This window comes from Tamandua tetradactyla, chromosome 16 (genome assembly GCF_023851605.1).
Source record: "Tamandua tetradactyla isolate mTamTet1 chromosome 16, mTamTet1.pri, whole genome shotgun sequence".
NCBI lineage: Eukaryota > Metazoa > Chordata > Mammalia > Pilosa > Myrmecophagidae > Tamandua > Tamandua tetradactyla.
Genome location: NC_135342.1, coordinates 48,182,432 through 48,200,126, shown reverse-complemented (window position 1 = coordinate 48,200,126; position 17,695 = coordinate 48,182,432). Strand labels below are relative to the sequence as shown.

At 47.6% G+C, this 17,695-nt stretch overlaps 1 long non-coding RNA gene across 6 annotated transcripts in view; it reads right to left on the bottom strand.

The window, feature by feature from the left end:
* Positions 1 to 1,505: 1,505 nt before the first annotated feature.
* LOC143659454 (uncharacterized) overlaps positions 1,506 to 17,695 on the bottom strand; it is a 51,320-nt gene continuing 35,130 nt past the window's right edge. For 2 of the 6 annotated variants that reach the window (XR_013163544.1, XR_013163541.1), the window contains 7 exons: positions 15,486 to 15,539; positions 14,905 to 15,034; positions 12,626 to 12,855; positions 8,186 to 8,918; positions 6,428 to 7,352; positions 5,228 to 5,314; positions 1,506 to 3,269 (listed from right to left, as the gene is read on the bottom strand). This is a non-coding gene — a long non-coding RNA (uncharacterized LOC143659454). Of the gene's footprint in view, positions 3,270 to 5,227; positions 5,315 to 6,427; positions 7,353 to 8,185; positions 8,919 to 12,625; positions 12,856 to 14,904; positions 15,035 to 15,444; positions 15,540 to 17,695 lie in introns of all 6 variants that reach the window. The other 4 variants (XR_013163543.1, XR_013163545.1, XR_013163542.1 and 1 more) reach the window with 4 other exon arrangements.

Genomic DNA, 17,695 nt, shown 5'->3' with positions numbered 1-17,695 from the left:
GAGCTCATCCTGGGTGAAGCCTGAACCTACCCACACGTCCAGCTCTGGATTCTGAGCTCCTCTCTGGGAGTGTGGTCAGAAGGCCCTGCCCCAGGCTGTCCAGGCCCCTCCTCTTAGCTCCAGTGCAATTTAGAACTTCATGGGAATCCTCAGCCATGTCATTGGGGTCCACTCCTCCTGTTCCCACCTACATTCACAGCTCACCTACATCACAGTTCCCACCTACATCCTGCTGTCCTCTCAGGTGGGCAATGGGGTTTGTGGGACCTGTTTTACAGACCAAGATTCTTTAACAATCGAGTGGTACTTCAAAAGGGTTGCTGGTGTATCCTACGCTTCTCTCCCAAAGTTTCCCTACAGGCAGAGGAGAGGGGCTAGGTGGCCCTGGGAGGTCTTGCTTGGGGAGCTGTGCCCCAAACATGCAGAGCAAGCTCCAAATTTCTATAAAGATTCATTTTTAATCTGAAAAACTCATAGGGGTTTTGCATTCTACTGTAGAAGGCAAATGTTTCTAAGAATATAGAGAAATAATCTTCTTAATTATGTGACTTACAATAAAACTGCTGATCTACGAAAATGGGCCTTATGTATCTCCTGGCCTGATGTCTGTCCCAGGGCAAAGAAGGGCCTAGTCTGAGAAGCTCAGAGCTAGTCTGGTGTCCTACCCTATCCCTGCCATTTTTCAGCTGAGAAGACTGAGGTCCAGAGAGGTGAAGTGATTAACTCAGGGCTGCACAGCAAGGCAGGGTCTAGGGCCCATATCTGCTGAAGCCTCACCCTGGATTCCAATCCATATGGGAATCTCAGTGGTTGAGAGCACAGCCATTGAGCAGGCAGCGCTGGACAGGAGTCCCCCACAACAACAGGGGTGTCACTCATCACGTCGTCAATGGAGCCTGCACACCATTGCAGCACCCTTTGGCACTTCAATTAGCAATTCTTACCAAACAGGAGTAATAATAGTATCGACTGTACGTATTTGACATGAGGATAAAGTGAGATACTGCAAATGTAATCATCTCCTTTGTTTAAGAACAGGACACCCCTTCTCTTTGCATGGCTCCTTTCCAAGGCAGGCAATGCTGGAGAAGTCCTTACAATTATACTTTTTATAGTCGTAATAATGTTACCCTGCCCCCATGGGTTTCTGTGAGGGTTAACCAAGGTTAACACCTGTGATGCTCCTAGAACATAGCTTAGCATAAAGTAAGCACTCAGGGCTGGCTCATTATAGCACACTATCTGTATATATACATGTAGATTGTCTCTTTGATTCAATAACTGTTTATATATTTATGGATAATCTTTACCCACCCCCTGCCCCGGGCTTCATTTCATTTGAGTTTTTGCTTCAAGTGAATCTCTTTGTTGTTGATGTTGTTAGTAATATTCTAATTTATTATAAGCATCACATAAGATCTGCTATATGAAAGTATTTATACAATATGAACTTCCATACTATACATTTTTATTTGGTAATGTATAATTGACTTAGAACCAGTTACAGAATTTCTGTTAAACAGTGGGGTATAACCCATGAACATAGGTTATTTAATCATTTAAATAAAGTAACACGATTATCTTAGGTAAGATAAATACTGATTTCTGAAATTGTATCTTATATTTCTATTTCTAGGGGGTCACCATTTCAGGAAATGATGAATACTCTTACTATAGATGTGCAGATGACAAATGAATCTCTTTGTAAAATGAAGGAAGGAGCTCTGGGAAGATAACATCAGGAGATCAGTTTTCTTACCTTGTCACAGGGGAGAAACTTCTTAATCCAAATGGAGCTGATTTTTCCCACTCCCCAACCAGCTCAAGCCCTCTCCTGGAAAGCCTGGCAAAGGCCAGCTCTCAGAGCCCTCTGGCTCCATTCAAAATCCCCCTTTCGGGGGCTTTGGCAGTTTTATGGCCTTTAATGACCCCCTATTGTACCCTGATTACCGATCAGGGCACACGTAATGACCAAGCGGCATCACTTAGCCCTTATTCCAATGACAATGGCCAGAGCGGCCGGCTCGCTGTTTTGACATTAGCAGGGTCACAGAGAAAGTTTTCGGGCAGGTGATTTAAAGAGCCTGGACCAGCCAGCACCCTCAACTCCTCAGTTGCTGGGGCTCGGACAAAAGAATGAACTCTGAACTTTTCCTTTGACGGATGGAGGTCATTAAAACCGTGGTGGGGCCCCTTCAAAGGCAGGTGAAGACCAGGCTGTCCCTCAAAGTGCTAATAAAGAGAGAACAGGCGATTGTGTGGGCTTCGGAGGAGGGGAACTTCTGAGAGATTCACTCAAGTGGTTCAAAGAAATCAATGAGCTGCCCAGGCCGATTGACAGGGGCCAGAAGTGCCGGGGCCATCCCTCCGCCACCCATTGAATGGATGGCTGCCCCAATTGTTCCCAAATGGGGGCCACCACAATAAATGTTTTGGGACCTTTCATAGGTACCCTGGGCTGCGGGCCTCAGACTGGCAAGAGAGTCTCCGAGAAAGCTTCGCTCCAGACTCCCATTTTAAATTCCATCCGTTTTAATAAAGTGCCGAGAGATCTCCAAGCAGCTTAAAATATTAAAGGTTTCTTTTAAACATCTGGAAGATAACATCTAATTACTAGATAGTGCTCTAGGTTATTAATATGTAATCAGAGTTAATCCCACCCAACACAAACAAACAGCAAACAAAAGCACTACCCTGGAAGCATCAACTCCGCAGGACACGGTGCTCTACCGCAAATGAAGAGGCTCCAGCCTAGTCTCCAGACAACAAATGCAGCCCCTCCACAGCCCCCTTTCCCACCGCAGCACAACCAGCTGGGGCCACATGCCGCCCCTCGAGGGGCAAGTCCTGAAATGGTGACCTCCTGGCAGTCGACAGGACAAGTCAGCTCAATAGATTGACTGCAAATGACTTGAGTCGTGGAAGTTCAACCATGAAGGGAAATGAAAGCTTGGGGAATTTCACCTCCTTCTTCTGTTTTTGGTTTTGTTTGGTTGTGTTTTTCAAAAGGTGTTTTTGCCTTTCGCAGAAAGGGTCAGGAATTTTGATCCCAAAGGCCTGCCCGGGAATATAAACGGATTTGGATACGCTGGGTCTTGGGAGAGTGGCGTGCTGTGTGTCTCGGCAGTCTCGCCTGCCCAGCGCATCACACCCAAGTGCACACAGGACGCCAGACTGGGCTCCCCTCTCCAGCCAGGGCAGCGGTGATGAAGGTCACGCGATCGGATGAGAAGGCGCAAAGGGGCAACCACAAAGTCCAGAGGAAGCAGCTGTGGAGACAAATAAATGAAGGTCCCGCCTCCCTGAAATGGACCCACAAGGCAGAGCCACATCCTTTGCTTGTCCAAGGACAAATCATTGTGGGTTCGTGAGCAGTTGGTGGTGTCAGCAAGGCTGGAGGAAAAAGCGATGACTGGAAGCCCCCGCAGGAGCACTGGAAGCTCGCGCCAGCTAGCAGTCCGCTTTAACCCTTCCCTACCTCCTTTTCCAACAATGAAATCATGGCTAAGTCCCATAAAGAAAAGGCTAAGGAGGCCATGAGAAATACCAAGCACGTTCCCTCTCTCCAGATCCTCAAGGAAAGTGGCTTGATTCATTCCAGTGACTCCCTTTTGTGTAACAAGCATCCTTTGAGCATCTGCAAGCACTGCCTTAGGTCTTGGGGTTCTGTGGCTCAGTGAGACAGGCACACCCCCTATCTTCATCGGGAGGATGGAAATCAAACAATTTCTCATTAATGAATATTTTGAGAGATGCTGCAAAAGAGAAATCGAGGATGCTCTGAGAACCTACATCAGAGGGACTGCCTCTGATCTGATGGGTGGGAAAGGCTGTGCTGAGGTTTCCCAGGCTGGGCAGGGCTCCCATGTTAAGTAGAAGTGGTCCAGACAGAGGGGACAGCACATGTCAAATTCCCAGGACCAGAGAGGGATCCTGGGATTTGACCAAGGAGGACAAAATGACCATAAGAGTGTAGCAGAGAACTTCCATCCCAGCCGCCTCGGTTTCCCTGTCTGCATTGTTTAAATGGCACAGTCTGAACAGAGAGGGTGGGTCGCCCCGGGCAGGGGACTGAGGCACAGACCACTGTGGGCTGATATATTTAGGACTTAGTTGCAGGGCCAAGTATAAAAAAATTTTAATTTAATTTAAAACTAGAGAAACAAATTAGGTTGTTTGGCAGGTACAATGCTGACAAGGGTTAAGGACGGAAAGATCCAGAAGGTGAAGATCTGCCCAGTGCCTGGGTCTGCTGAGTTACCCTAAGGCAAACCACTCAGGAGAGCCTCCTGGATGAGTTCGCCACATTCCACCCCCGTGGCCGCTGGAGGAGGACAGCATTATCATGAAACCTCTGTGTCCTGTTACTCAGTTCGGGGATAACCTAGAATGCTTCCCTTTAACCATCTAAGCGAATTTTGTTAATTAAAAGGTAAAAGTATAAAATCCACTAACAACGACCGCTAACAACCGACATTTTCCCACTGTTTACTTTAGCCTCTTCTGATCTTGCCCACAACAGGACGGGGTGCTACTACCATCCTGTGGGTAGGGAACTGAGGCTCCCGGCAAGGAGGCAACTTGTCCCAAAGTTGCGCAGCCTACAAACAGCGGATCTGGAAGTCACGACCAGGTAGCCTGGCCCCAGAATCCTGTCTCTTAACTACCACACCGCTTGACCTTTCTGCTAGGAGTTAGGAAACAAAAGATTCCACTCTATCCGTATCACTCCAAATCCTGCTGTTCATTCCGACCGAGAGCCCGGGGGCGGCCAGGGGAGGTGGGGCACAGCCTCCAGGCCCTGGGACACAGCTTCTGGCATTGGGTACGGGGCCCTCCGCGTCCCACGTGGTCAGGGTGGCTCTGCCTTTTTTTTTTTACAGGAAACATCTCAGTTAAATATGCCAGCGTGTTTAATTGCAGGGGCTCAGGCAACTTGTTTATCTTCCTTAAACACTGCCGGGGTGGCGCTGGTTTGTTATCTAGGGTGTGAAATGGAGGCTGACAACAATTAATACCTCCTCCCGGGCAGCGCGGCGGCGCTCTGACGGGAAGCTGTGTACTTCCGAGCAGGCAGCCGAGGAGGCGGCGGGCGGAGCCGTCACTCAGGATCCAGGGGGGAAAGAGTGACAGCGGCAGCTGACGGCCCCTCCCGCCGCCTCCTGAGAGGCCCCCATGATAAAGCATCCTGCTTTGTGGTGTAATCAACTTGCTATACATGCATTACCTCCTAATGAGCGCCGTGTTTAAACAAGTGTATAGAACACATCTGTCCGGGCCTTGGGACTCGAGGCTGTGTGACCAATTTCAGCATCTGAAAGTTAAATTAATGGTAAAGGGTTTAATTGTGAGTAAACAATACCGCATTAAGGAGCGGTAAACACAGCAGTGGGGGCCCACCGGCCCCGCTCTGGCATCACAGATGCGGCTGCCTCTGAGTGACGGTTAATAGCCCTCCCCGCCTGGACTTTATGACAGTGTCTTGAAGCCTATTTGTCATCAAAATGGCCAGACCCCTTCTCAAACGTAATTTTGGCCCACGGTCCATTCACAGGGCCTGCAGGGTCTGTGCTCCTTGGAAGGAGGGCAGAAATTCCCAAGGCAAGTGGGAAGGGCCTGGAAAAGTTCCAGCATCTACATATCTACATTCAGGCATGGGGTGGGGTGGCAGGGGGGCAGCCGTCCCCCCCACATCCAGGCAAGCAGCATCCGTCCATAGGCGTGAGTCTGCCACAGACTCCAGGCTTAAATGGCAAAGATTCCAAAACCTGGTTTTAAAACACCCTAGGGTGTCTCCCTGAACAAAGGATGCCTCAGAACCAAATTAAGTTCCCTTTAATTAAAGATCATAATATATGCCACAGAACATTCTGTCACGGTAGGGGGAAGGAAGAGACTGTCACATAAAATAAATCGGGTTCCACAACTCACGAAATTAAGAATCACACAGTGAGGGCTCTGGCCTGCCTGAACCGTGACCAGCTATCGTCACTGCCACCCTGGAAAGTGAGTTTGGCCATCAACGTATGAGCCAGAGGTGGTTGTAAAGGAGAGGACAGGATTCTCCCCAAAGGTGTACGTTGAGAGTAAAGCCCTTGGCCTTTGGGGAAGGGGAAGGGCACGGGTCCACTGTGTCTTCCTGACCTCCACCTGAGACTCAGGTTGTAGGACATCACAGGGGACCAGGTCTTAAGAGAAGAAGTTTCCAGAGGCTCAGAAGAGCAAAGGAGTAGGGTCTCCAGAGAGGGCCCTGGCCTCTCCTCCATCCTTCACTGTTCCCACCCGGGAAGGCTGCCAGCAGGTAACTCAGTCAAGCACAGGACAGTGCTTCAAGCACAGAACTGTGTGGTTTCAAAGACAGAATAACCTGGTACCTACATATCCAGCCTCTAGAGTCAGAGTCAATTCCTGTCTTTACCACTTTTACCTTTTTGAGCCTCACTTTCCTCATCTGTGAAATGGGGATAATAGCTGGGTTGTTGAAATGGTTGAATCCGTTAATACTTGTCAAAGGCCAAAAGGCTTTCACAGCGTCTGTCACAGAATAAGTGCTCAATAAATGTTAGGTGCTGTTAAGATGGGATCTCTTGACAAGATCTGATCAAACTGACACTTGGGAACAGCTAAAGGGAAAGCAAGGCCACCTTTGTGTTGGATCACCCTGAGGCACCTGTCTGCTGGGCTAGGAGGTACAGGGAGCAAGGATTTCCGCAGAAGGCAGCTGTCCGCTTCACTCAGTGACTGCGTAGACATGGAAGCCCCTACATGACTTCAACGTGAAGGCCGATGCAGCCCCACCTCTGCCCAGGCATGGGGACTATCCACACACTCCAGGGCTCAGTTCTCACAAGCAGGGTAAGGAAATTCCTGCCCCAGAAAACCAGTTCCAAGTCAAAACCAGCTCTCTATTTCCAAGGCAAGGTTTTAGAGTGAACTTTTTTATAAAGACTCCCCAGGGTGTTGGCTTTTTTTTGTATGTTGCAACTACAGGTAAGCTCCCATTTTTATTTCTGACCGCCCTTTTGCCAATTATTTTTAAACAACTCAGTGTTTTTGTTTTTTATATTTGGGCTGGGCAAATTAGGGTGCCTATGAGAGACCCAAGAATTTCTAAACAGGAGGGGCCCAGTGGTGACAGACTCATTGGAAGAGGGCACTAGGGGACCTCTCTTGATGCTGGGTCTGTGTGACATGCCCACACCTGATTTTTTATTTCTCCCCACCACCACCCGCTCAGTGGCTTTGGAAATGACATATGGCTATGAGGGGAAGCTGAAGCCTCTTCTTCCTTCCTCCAGCCCCACTCCACGACAAACGTCTGGGATGGCTCTCGCTGCCAAACTGCAGAAGGTCTGGTATTTTGAAAAGAGAGACAAGAAATTATTGCCCAGCTTTGCCACAGAGATTGGGTCAGGGAGTTTCATCACCACCAAAATAGCACTGCCATATTTTTGTCGTTGTGGCCTCTTGGCTTTAAAATTATTCCTGGTTTGTCTTGTGCCTCCCGTTGGTACATTTCTGTCCACCAAGCCCATGGAGGATAACCAGCCCAAGATGTCCAACTTGGCACAGAAGAGTCTTTGGTATTTCCAGAAATAGCTGGAACAGCATCCCCTCACCCACCGGGGCCTGCGCCCTCTCCACACCTGCCAGTTCCACCTCATTCATGGGAATAAGTTGGAATTAGTCTGAGTTGGATTTCCAGCAAAAACTTGGAGGCATGCAACATATGTTTACAGCCGCTCAGAAGTGAAAGGAAACCCGGGAACCGTCTCCTTCAGTGATTTTTCAAACTTTCATCTTTGCTCTGAAATTCTAACTTCAAATGAAATCTTTTGTAGAAGCCCAGAGCTGCTCTGACAAGGAGACCTGGATAGCCAGAGCCCAGCAAGCTGACCCAACTGCTGCCCTGAGGCTCCCCAGCACATCTGCAGTGGTTTCTCAGCACAGAACAGTCTGAAAATGACTGCACCTTGTCTGACTCATTTTCCAGTTGAGAAAGCAGAGGCCCTGAGGAGTGCATATACTTGCCAGAAGTAGCACAGCAGTCAGCTGGCAGATATCCCCAAATAACCCTGGCCCCTGGGGCGGGGGAGGGGGGGGAATATGATTGTCCTAAGTATCCTCTCCATCATTCTTTCTGCCCCAATCAAATGTTGGTCTGGCCAATGGACATTCTATATACCTTTAAAAGTGAAATTCACTCTTTTACTTTCTTTCTTTTTTTAAAACAGACTCCAGGTCCAGTCATCCTAAAGAGAAAGGACAAACGTAACCTATTGAACCAGCAGACATTGCTTTCCTCCCTCCCCTGCAACTTTAGTTTGCCTTTAAAGCCCATTTTCACTGTTTATTGATTTTAGTTTTCTACTGGTCTATGAATGACAACTTGAATTAAGACAACACAGGCTGAGAAGCCACTAGGCAGTGCTAAATGGATGCCCTGTGCTTTGTGGCAAAATGCCTCAAGACTGTGCCGCCTCCCGTCCTTGCCCATTCTCTTGGGAAGCTGTGGAACACAGGCCCTGGCCTTGCCACCCGCACTGGGTCCACTTGAGCCTGGACAGATCTCGGAGATGAGAGGTGAGCTGGAGGCCACATCAAAACAGCCCAGCCCTTCCGTGACAGGAGGTGACTTGTTCACTGGAAGGGGGCTGTGTGTGTAAGCACTGGTTCCAGTAGAGGCAAAACACTAGCCCCTCCCTCTACCTCTACTGGACAGAAAAACTGAGCCCAATTTGTGAGGTTCCTCCAGAGTTATTTACTCTTGCAGAGAGAAAACTCACCACATCAGTCCATGGGGAACTCGGTTCTCTTCTTGTTAAAAGCACCTCACCTCGGTCAAAATTCTGATAGAAATGCCCTTTCAGGACACCTTCAAAGTTGCATTGATAGTATTTCCTATTCCTTAATCCATACTAGAAATAAAAAAATTTAACACGAACATTTTAGCCCAGGAATTCTACTTTTACTAATCCATCTTAAGAACACAATCATAATGCATACACAATGCCTCTATCAGGACATTTATCACAGCACAAAGACCAAAGTGGAAACAACTTGAATATCCAGCAAGAGGGGATTGGCAAATAATTTATGGTAAATCTATTTAATTAAATACTAGGCATCCATTTAAAATGATGGTGCCGATTGATATTTATCTATATGGAAAACTAGTTTAACAGTATATGTTGCTAAGTAAACAAGAAAATTGAGAAACAATACACCTAGTCCCATAATTGATAAAACAACAACAAAAATTTTGGAAATCTTTCTACCATTATTTGCATAGAAATAAATGATGCTTGAGATAGGTTCATAAGTTAAAATTTGAGGAGATTTTAATAGACTTTGGGGGTGATTTTTAGGTGTATTATTTTATTAGCAGGTAAAGTTGCATGAGCCAAAAAGATAACCTTGCATAGTGCCCCAAGCTTTCTAAGGTAATAGTTGGAGCTCCCTTTTCTCAAACAGCAATAAGGCAATTCTAATTTTTTTCTAACTTCCCACATGAATAGGAAGCACTACACTAAATAGACTAATTTAGAAAGCCCATTCTTACAGCCACTTTGGGCAGCAGGAAGATGATGAGAGGCTTTGTTTTTGTTTTTTGTTTTCTCTTGACCAAATGGACAGAGAAGACAGAGACCCAGAGAGACAAAAAGAGTCTGACCCAAAGTCAGGCAGTTTACTGGCAACAACTCACACGAAGACAAATCTAACCCACTGTGGATCAGGGATGAAATTGAGAATCTAATGGAATATATAGTCTTCTCTCAGGAAAATTAAAATGCATATAGACACAATTTTGCACATGTTCCAGTAGAGTTATGGACCCTCCATGGTCCTTCCATGGGTTATAATGGGTCAGGAAGTCAGAGGAAGGCTCTACTCAGTGGGGACCAGCGTCCATGTTGGCTTAGCACCAGCCTCCATGTTTGATAAGGGTCTGACTCCAGACCTCACATCTACCGCCATGTTCTAAACTCCTTGAGGAGTTCCTGGAACAAGCCTTGAGCAAGTCATATGAAGGTCAACACAGAAGAGGGGTGAGGGGGAAGCAGTGATCAGAAAGGGTGGCCGGGGGAGTGGGGAAAGAGGTAGTCAAGGGCCCCACCATATCACCTTCTGTTCTAGATAAGGGGGGGGTGCCATCTTGTTACCCCCTGGCTGCCTGGTGGGACTATCTTATGTGTTTTGCAAGGGTGTTAAAGAGAGCAATTAAAGGGTACCACTAGTCAGACCTCACACAGGAGCCTACCAGATTGGAGGCCCTGCCTGTCTGATCCTCTCAGCTGGTAGAGATTGGGGCCAGCAACAAAAGGTGTTAATAGCCTGATGAGGGGCCCATGCTGATAGATGACCCATTATGGTGATCGCTCTTGTGCGAATGGCAAATAGGTTTGATCAATTAGATTTTAATGTAAAGTGGGGCCTGGGGGGGAAAAACAGCAACCAGGAGAGGGAAGACCCTTTGTTACTAATGTGTCTGAAAAAAGCACTTAATTGAGGTCATAATAATATTAGCAGTTCTCATCATCAATAATTCAGCCTTATTTATTACTACCGATAAAGTCCTGTCAGGTGTGGAATGGAGGGGGCTTTTGTTAGAGACTCAATAACGTACAGGGCAGCTCTTCTCTCTCTCTCTCTCTCTCTCTCTCTCTCTCTCAAACACACACATACACACACACACATACACACAGCTACCGGGCTACAGAATATCAAGGTTTCTTTAATTCCCAAAGCACTTTCTAGCTACCCTCTCTGTATGGAGAAACAGAGGGGACCTGAAAGATGTAAGCTAGCAATGATGGTTGAGTTAACCCTTTCCCGTCCTTCTCCACTTCATTAAAAAAATATATTTTCTGTGAAATTGTAACTACTTTTGTTTCAAAAATCTTAAATCTTGGTTTGGTACCCTAAAAAATGGCATGAATTCTGCTTTGTCACATGCTTTTACTCACCTGTGGTTTGTTATCTTTTAAAGCAAAAGAGGGAGAGAGTGTGTGTGTGCATGTGTGCTAAATGAATGTATAATTGTACAATTAAAGATGCTAGTGCCAGTGTTAAAATTTAAAATGTATTAGTCTCATAAAACCGCCTCATTAGTCTCCATGTCTTAAAGGACATACTTGTCCATAATGAGGCGAAGGCAGGAAATGGTGCAGGGTGAGAGCGAGGGGAAGGAGGAGACATTTGAGCTGGCTGCCATTTCATTTTTCAGAAAGGGGGAGGAAAAAACACTTAATAAAGATAATTGGGCTGGTAGTGCCTGCTCCCATCTGGAATCACAGCACAGACAGACCCCAGGGCAGACGATCGGTCATTAACCAGGAAAATAACCTATTTGGAAGGGATCCGTTTGTTTTATAAATGATGCTCCACTTTAGAACAGCTTAACTGCAATAATAATAAAAGTTCCTCGAAAACCCAGCGAAGGGATGGTGCTGAAATATCGATCCCACCTCTGCAGATAATGGTTGGCCTTTGCTTCCGCTCCGCTTGCAGGAAACGGCCTTTGAAGTTTTGCCCTTTTTTTTTTTTTTAAGTATAAATAGAATTTAAACTGCCCTTCGGTGATCAGTGACTATTAGCCGCGTTGGTTAGGAAACACCAAGTCATGGGGTCAGGAGAGGTGGCCCAGGTTGAGGACGGGCGGGGGGAGCCCTCTCTCCCTGCTCGGCCCCGAGCAAAGGGGAAGGGAGGTCAGCTGTGTGCTGGGCAGCATCCGCCAGAGTAAGTGGGAAACGAATCGCTGCAGTGGGGCTGCCCTGGCCTGCAAGGCATCCCAGGGAGGTGGATTTGGAAAAATTAATTCCCCCAGCCCCAGCTCCCCGTTGTGCTCCCTCCACCACACACACACACACACACACACACACGTACTCCCCACCCACCCCCACCACCCCCACTCAGGAGGGCAGAAGCACTCGGAAAAGCTATTCATCAAGGCAGAACTGGAATCATCTAGATCAAGCTAGAGAAGAGCAGCCCAGCGCCTTATCCCACTGCCCTTATGGTGAAGACAAGCGGGTGTAATTACTGTAATTAGAATTAAGGTTTCAGTGGCAAAGCTCCTCGGGTCCACCGATTTCCAGGGAAGGTTGCTTAGCTGCTTAGGAGGAGGGTGTGTGAAAGCAGGGTCTGCTGAGACAAAAGGAACCTGCCTTTTAAGGAAACCAAGGAATCCAAGCTCTGAAGGATCCAAGTCTACCCCAGTGGTTCTTCCCCAGGAGTGACTTTGTCCCCCAGGTGACATCTGGCAGTGTGGGGAGAGGTCTTTGATTTGTCACAACTCAGGGTGGGGGAGATGCTACTGGCATCTAGTGGGTAAAAGCCAGCGATGCTGCTAAACAGCCTACAGGACAGCGTGCGCGCTCGCACACACATATGCACACACACACGCATACACACACACACACACACAAAACCAAGAACTCTCCAGCCCCAAATGTCAACAGGGCCCAGGCTGGGACACTGGTCTACACCGATCATACTTGGCGAGTAAAAGCCTGGCTCTTGTGTTCCCTCGGTCCCCACAATGTCAGTTTCTGCCCTCACCTCCCACGGCCCCTCCACCCTCCCATTTCACCACATGGTACAGTAAGTTCCATAAAAACGCTACCCTTTAGAGCATCTCAGAAATAATGTTCCCGACTGATTTCTTCCTTAAGGTGTCAGTTTGAGCCTGGCAGCTGAAGGGAACGATGAATATCTGTCGATGGCCTGCAGGATCCATGTGTCCTCCAGCTTAGGAAACGGACGTCCTCCAAGGCTCCCCAGAGAGACCTGGGGTCAAGTCTTGAGGTGACCTTGGGCACGTTTTGAACCCAAGTTTGGCCTCAGCACCCAAATCTGTAAAATGGAGATAATAATTGTGCAATTTCATAAGTTTATGAGAAGGAAATGAGAAAACATTTAGCCCAGTACCAGGCCTATGTTACATGCTCAAAAAGGAATGGGGGAGGAGGAGAGTAGGAGTCAACTAATTTGAAGTGCCATGGTGGGCAAGGATTGCTGCCGCCCCAGGACCCCATAGGGGGATGGGCAGCGGCCACCACCCAGCGAGGGACGGCTGTCATTTTCTAGTCATAAAGCATAAAGCTGATGCACAAAGCTCATTAGAATTATCATCCCCATCACCTGCAAAGCTTAAGCATGTCCTGAGCCAAGTACCATTCACCTTTCTCCTTATCTCTCTACCTTGATTCTAGAAAGAGAACAGGCGGGGAGCGGACCTGGGGGTGGCAGGGGAGCAGCCTTACTAAGTATCTTCCCGCACACTCAACTGTTTCTTCTTGACAGTGTTTGACTGTGCTTATTATTTCCAACAAAGCCCTTATCATTTTCAATGTGAATTTCAAATCGCACTGATCCAGCTCGTCTTAGCTAAAGTCAGCTTTATCAACCACAAGAGATGTGGGATTTGAGAGAGATCTGAGTAAATTCACATTGTTTGGATAAACTCATTCGGGGAGCTCAACAAATCAAAGCCGAAATGGATATGTATTCCAAAGAGACTGAGAACTGCTGGGGGCGGGGGGGTAGAAGGAAAAGTTACCATTAACATTTTTATTTCTTTTAAAAAAAAAAAAAAAGGAGTCCCTTTTTAATGAGTGTGTTTGCAACCTCTTTTGGAACCATTACCAGAGCTCCCTAGGACTCCGAGTGAAGTGATGTGAGCTGTGAGATTGTTGACAAGGGAAGCAAGTTGTGGGAGAAAATCAAGTCAGCCAACACCCCCACCCCCACCCTCTGTGGTCAGTGAGACTGCTATCAAATATGGTAATGGGCGGATTTTATGCATTATCCCATAATTTAAGGAACTGTGTGCATCATGTATATTTAAAACTAGTTCTCTGTAGTTTTAATTATCTCAGTCTGCAGGGGCAAAAAGAAAAAAAGCAGGCAGTTCCCTTGCCTGGGACCAAAATGAAAGCACTTTCCTGCTGACAGCTAAGGCGTCTGTCCTAGCTGGTTGAGATTTCCTACAAAATTTGCATTGGAAAGGCAGCTTTAAGGATACTTAAAATATAAAAAAAAGGGGGGGGGGCATTTGCATCTAATTTGCTACACTTGCAGTATTAAAGTTTTATCTGAATAAAGACGCGTCAACTGGATTTATATAGTTAAGCTGATAGCTGGGAAAGTCAACACGAAAAACATCAGCTTAACTCAACAAAGTTGGAGAGCAGCTAATAATATTTGCAGGTTGTTTTTCCCCCCTCCACTAATGACTTTAAAACTGTAGCAAATTATCTTCTTTTTTTACACAAGTCTGGTAATTACACGGTTTTAAAGAAAGGCATCTTTATACAGAGAGTCCCCCCACCGCCCCGTCACCCCCACCGAGACACACCCAAGCACGAGCACCCATGAAAGGAAGGGTGCACGCAGGAGCGGGTGTAACCCCTGGTGTCGCAGTGAATTGCAGTGGCTTTGGACTCAGGTCGAGGTTTGAATCCTGACTCTGCCACTTGCCGGCTGTGTGACCACTCCCCGGTACCTCTTAAGTTTCAGTTTCTTCGGCTGTAAAATGGGAATTGTGGCCACCGCAGTTCAGGTTCGCTACAGTTGTGCATTCTGTGGACCTCAGAAGATGCCCAGGCAGGGAGCCGGTCGGGGCTGAAACCCAGCCCTTTCCAGCCTGATGAGGCAGCGCCATGGTGGGTGGACCACGGCCTCCCGGGAAGGGGCACCTTGCTCTAGATGGCCAGGGTGCTGCGTGCCTGCCAGCCCCAGCCCTCTCCTCTCGGGACAATGTAGGCTGAGCACTGGAGGAGCATCTCACACATAGTAAGTGCTCGATAAACGTTAGCTTGTGGACAGTGATGGAGATGATGATGGTGGTGATGCAATGAGGATGGTGATGCAGCAGTGAAATAACAAGGCCATGCTGCTGACCTGTTTCTTATTGCAGAAGAAAAGCTCCTTCTTGTCCTTCAAGTCAAGGCCAGTCCCATGCAAGAGAAACAAAGCCGGGGTTCCAGTGGGATCCTTTCACAGGTGATTCTCTCTGGTTCCGTCAGGAGCCCTGCAAGGAGGAGGCAGCAGTGACCGCGATGTCTTTTGGATTTGGAATGCCCTTTTGCTCCAACACCCTCTGCTCAGCTGGCTGGAGGACAGTAAATCCTGGGCTTTAGGCTCAACCTCACACAGCTGGAAACAAATTCCTGCACTCTTGAAGGCCCCTTGAAGGCTACCTTTCCTTTTCCCCCTCCCAACTTTGAAGGAAATACCTAGTCAGGAAGGGGGCACAACACCTCTCTGTGTTGGCTTCCCAACCTGGCTGTTCCCTAAGAAGCCCACCCACCTACTGCCCTGAAAGTCAAGCTCCTGAGACCCCAGCTGCCTCTCCAAGAAATTGGCAAGTGAGACATTTCCACCAGGCAGCCCTGTGCTTAGTTCATCCACCTCCATGACTCCTTCAATTTTCTTTCTCACCTCCAAACAAATGTGTCTTCAAATCATGGCTTGCCACTTACCACCTAGGTAAGCTGGGACAAGTCATTTCCCCTCTCTGAGCCTCAGTCTCTTATCTGCAAAAGAAGAGTAGAAAGAATATCCATTTCTCAAGGTTATTGTGGGTTGCAGAGTATGTGGTATGGTGGGAGAGTGTGATGAATAGTAGCTGACAGCAAGTCACAGAGCAGAGGACAGAGCTACCTTGTACCAAGCTCCAGCTAAAGGGGAGCAAGCACCTGCTGTCCAGCCTTGGGCCAGTTGGCCAGAAGTTCTGACTGCAGCTCACTGAGCTAGAAGCACCCATTTCAGGGGCAGACCCTACAGCCACTGCCCAAGTGTGATATCTGTGTTGATAGAAAACAAAGGGCCTCCCACCCACTCACGCTTGCCAAAGTCCACTACCTGGTCTGAGCGTCAACACACCAGCTGAAGGTTTTAGTATCTTAATGGGGAACAAGAAAATGTTAAAAAGCCTTTCCCTTGTGACAGAGCAAGACCCTGGGTCAAGAATGCAGTACTCCCAGCTGGCAGCTTCATCATGGCAAGTGACCAAACAGAAGATTTTGCTAGCTAGAAACAATGAGCAACGTGCTTCCAACATCCTTTGCCCCAATGAGCCCAGTGTCCTGTTAGCACAGAGCAATAAAATTACATCTCAGAACCGAGTCTGGAGCTGTTCCAAAGCAGTGCGCAATGGGAAACAAACCTGACAGGAGCAGGTAATGGAGGACGCAAGTATGCTGGGCATCGCTCAGCGCCATCTTATCCCACCTCCGTCTTAGTTTTGCGGTCCCCACTTCCCTACCCCCACAACAAAGCATATCTAGTAAGAGAATCTAGGCACAGGTGTTTTTTTGGGAGGTGATCCCCGGAACCCTTTGAAGAGCTGGGAAGGTGAGATGAAGAAGGGAAGAAAACCTACAAAGGGCATATTAATGAGCAGTTGCCAGTGGGCAACTGAGGTTCAATCTTTTGGGGAACATTTGGAGAGATTGTGTAGAAAACAACCCAGAACAGTTCCACTGAGGACAAAGGAGCTGGCATCCGTGCCTCATACCTCATTAAATGAGGGTCTTTCTTGGGGCTTTAACCATCTGAACTGTCCTACTGAAGGTCAAGAGAACATTCTCAAGCAGAGAGATGCAAAACCACTGGCAAGCATGGGAATTGACTTCAGGTGACCTTCCAAGTGGACCAAGGGGACCCAACTGGGGCCCTAACAGTGTAGCTATGCAAGGTGCTTGCTATTATTATCCCCATTTTGAAGGTGGGGAAATAGAGACTCAGGGGACTCAAAGTCTCACACATCAGAGTCACACAGGCAGAAAGAAGAAAGCTGGGATTCAAGCCCCGTCACACCTGACTCTAGAGTCGGCTCTCTGACCCAACCAGGCCATACTGCTTGTTCCGTGTGACAGTCTCCAAATTGCAGGGCAGTAAAGAATGATGTAAAATAATAAGTGAATTCTAATGGCATTCAAAAAAGAAAAAGTCCATCAAGATAAAATGACCTGTGTCCCATTTTTAAAAAGACTCTGTAAAACAAGTGTTTGGCACACAAGTGCTCAACAAAGGTTAATTTTTAGTCCTCAAAATTTGAGTCTCTTTGCTAACTAATATGCAAATGAGCTCCGCTTGGAAAAGGCAGCAGCTCGGAAAACTAAGAGCCTGGCACACTCCTTCCGCAGCCTGGACAAATGCAGAAGGGATGCAAGTGCCCTAGATGCCGCTGCAACCCCTGTAGACCCAAGAGCCCAGAAGTCCAGATCCTAGGCCAGGAGAAGATAGGGGAGGCTGCACCCTCGGCCTTTCAAGATCAGACTAGTTGGGAAATGGGGCTTGGGGAGAAAAAGAGACAGATACAAGTCACTCAGAGGAGGGAAATCCCAGCATGGGGACCTTCCCTGGGTGATTCTAGAAGCTTAGTTATGGTGCTAAACTCAAAGAGTCTCCTTTGAAATAGCCTAATAGGTTCAATGTTCTATCAGCCAAGGGTTCTTCACCTTGGATGTTTCGTAAGTATGACTGGTACATTTATAGTATCTGAAGAAGCTCATTTCAGCAAACGTGGCCATCCCTACCTCCCAAAGAAGCCAACAAGACTAATTCTATGTCCAGCCTGAATGCTGGACCCTGGCACTACAGGCATCACCTTTGGCAACTGACCAGTTCGTCTAATAATGTGATTGCTCCACTGGGCCAGATCCCTGGAGTGAACCCTCGGCCATCC